We start from the raw sequence: 3,078 nt of genomic DNA, 5'->3' as shown, positions 1-3,078 counted from the left end.
GTCCCCTAAAGCTCTGGGTCTACAGGAAAGACGGGTTTTCCTCTGAAGGAGCCCTGCAGTCAGTTTCTGTCGCTGAGCTGCTCCGAATGAGCACGAAACGCCCGCGGCACCCGATTGAGGAAGCGCTGGACGGGCCTGGCCTAAATGAAGCAGGTTCACACACGAGATCAGACGCTTTGAGTCGTGGGTGCGGCGCGTTTCTCCTCGCTTCGATTAACAAACAACGCAGCGGCCCAAATCATTTCTTTGGTCGGACTTTACGCTCTTCTCTTTGCTCTTCAGCTCTTTTTTTTCCATCGTTGTTTCAAACACTTTTATTATAACTTTGTAATTTATTATTTATTAATTTATAAATGATTAGATCTAGTGCTTAGGTTAAACGCATCTTTTCAAAAATAATTGCAAATAATGTAAATGTTTAACATCTTTTTTTTTTTACTTTTTTTTAGCATATATTTAGTTTCTGTCACTGTTTTTGTTCTTGCGGTATTTGAATATTTTAAAGCACATTTTATTTGACACGTTTTCACGATCTTTTTTTTAAATACCCCTCATTAAGCTTTTTTTTATTATTCATCGAAATGACTTTTTCATTTATTGAAATGATTTTGAACGTACCATGTTAACGTACCATACCATTAAGCATTTCTGTTTATTTTTTATTTAAGCTTTACTGTCTTTTCTATTTTCTAAAATCATTACAACTATTTTTGAAAACGTTAATGAAGTGATCTACCTTTTAAAACGTTTCCCTTAATTTAAGTTTATTTTTAAGCATTTATTTTATCAGGTATAAACTTTGCTGAAGCATTTGCAACAACCGCAACAAAACCCTCGTGTTATACTATAGTGCATGTTCCTGAAACCTTTTATTTATTGTAAATATTATGTCGGTGCATTATTGTTTATTGCTTCTAATAAAACACGTTATTCATATTAAATGCATGCGCATGCAAGCAAGAAAAGTGTTGCACAACTTATATACTTTCTTAATGCAGCATGTTCTTGTTTTGCATTGTATTTTTTATTTTGAATAGAAATAGATGAAGTCACATCTGAGACACGAAACACGTCACATTACAGAAGTGAACTCTGTTACTCGTTGGGTTTAATAATGTGATCGGAGCGCGCTGATGTGTGTGTGTGAGTGTGTGGGTGTGAGGGGTGTGTGTGTGTGTGTGTGTGTGTGTGTGTGGGGTGTGTGTGTGTGTGTGTGTGTGTGTGTGTGTGTGTGTGTGAGAGGCGTGTTCGTCCAGACACGCAGTCGTAGTATTTCACAGCTGGACGCGTGAATGAGCGCATCTGACCACGCGTGCGGTCACTAACGCTCAGAGAGAGGCAGAGTTCCTGTCAGGATCGAGGCTCAACCAGCGCTCTGGGCACATTTCTGAACGTGTTTACTGCGTGTCTCGGCCTGACGCTCATTCCTCCACACACACACACACACACACACACACACACAGCGATCTCACCAAACCTCTGACTTTCACCGAACGTGTAATCGGAGGCATTCGTGAAAACACTTTCTCAAGAACTGCACAGGCTTCTTGCATAAGAGAAATCAGTCATGAGAAGCGGTTTAGGAAGGACGTCTCCTGAGAAAAACGCCCTGGTCTTACGATTAAACCGCATTGTTTAGCATTGCTGCACTGATTGTACAAATGCAGCTTTGAGGAAATGGTTCCCCTAAGATGAGCATTTTCTGAATACTGACTCCCCCTCAGATCATTTAGGATTAGGATTAATATGTTTCTTCATCAGGTCTGGAGAACTGTATGTCTCAGCAGTGGGAGTGAATGGGTGCCGTCAGAACGAGATAGCTGATAACAACAAAAACACTATTTCTTCATCAGATCTAGAGAAATGTGTCTCAGCAATGGAAGTGAATGGGTGCCGTCAGAACGGGAGAGCTGAGAAAAAACAAAAACACCATTTCTTCATCAGATTTGGAGAAATGTGTCTCAGCAATGGAAGTGAATGGGTGCCGTCAGAATGAGAGAGCTGATAACAACAGAAACACTATTTCTTCATCAGATCTGGAGAAATGCATGTTTGAGCAATGGAAGTGAATGGGTGCCGTCAGAACGATAACATCACAATAACCCTAATAATCCTAATATTAACTGAAAGTCCATCTCTTGTTATTTTGGGCTGTTTAGATCTGCGCAGATTTCTCGCCCGATTCAGACCAGAACACTTCTTCACCGGAAGAAGAATTATTACAGACTTGTATTTGCGTTAACAATATCTTTATTAATCACATCTTTTGCCTTCTCCAGATGTTCACTGATGGACCGGAGTGCTGTGGATTATTCCGATGTTTTTATCAGCTCTCTCGTTCTGACGGCACCCATTCACTTCCATTGCTGAGACACAGGTCTGATGAAGAAACACACTTCCTCCTGATCTCGGTTGCTTCCAGGATGCTACTTTTTTGGGGGTAAACTATAACGTTTTGCTGACGCACACGGACTTGCTCTCCGCTCTAATCATTTTCCCAGAACGCCAAGCGACGCTGTCATTCACACACACTCGCACATGCAAACAAGTTTTTTTTCCCCGCGTTGCCTCCAGCGAGGGCGGAGATGATCCGAACGAGGCCTAACAGATGCACTTTCCTTTAAAATGACAAACGTGCTGCTGATCTTACTGCAGGCACGGTGAATCGGCTCACATCCAACCTCAAAACCAAAGAATATATTATATTTTGCAGCAAGAAGACTAATGCGCCACCATTTTCGAGATAATGAACAATAAATCAATGCATAAAATAAAGCTAATGCAAATGATTAAACAAGAGAAGAGGTAATCAATTATTAAGCATGATGAGAATTACAAAAAGTAATATTTTAATTAAATATGTAGAAATGCAAAAACGATTAAATATATGATGCAAGCTGCTTCTGTGAGTTTCAGCTGTCTTTCTAGCTTTGGGGCATGAGGCTCAGTTCAAGACGCTCGTATAAACTTACAGCTGGAATCATCTCAGACGTTTATGACTAACAATATCGCCCTATAGAAGCTTTTAATCAGCCGTACTTACACAAATCCCTTGCATTGTGCCGGGTAATCTGAGTC

The sequence above is a fragment of the Puntigrus tetrazona genome, chromosome 20, assembly GCF_018831695.1.
Source record: "Puntigrus tetrazona isolate hp1 chromosome 20, ASM1883169v1, whole genome shotgun sequence".
In the NCBI taxonomy this organism is placed as follows: Eukaryota; Metazoa; Chordata; class Actinopteri; order Cypriniformes; family Cyprinidae; genus Puntigrus; species Puntigrus tetrazona.
The sequence above is the reverse complement of the archived record's forward strand: the minus strand, read 5'-3'. Positions refer to the sequence as shown.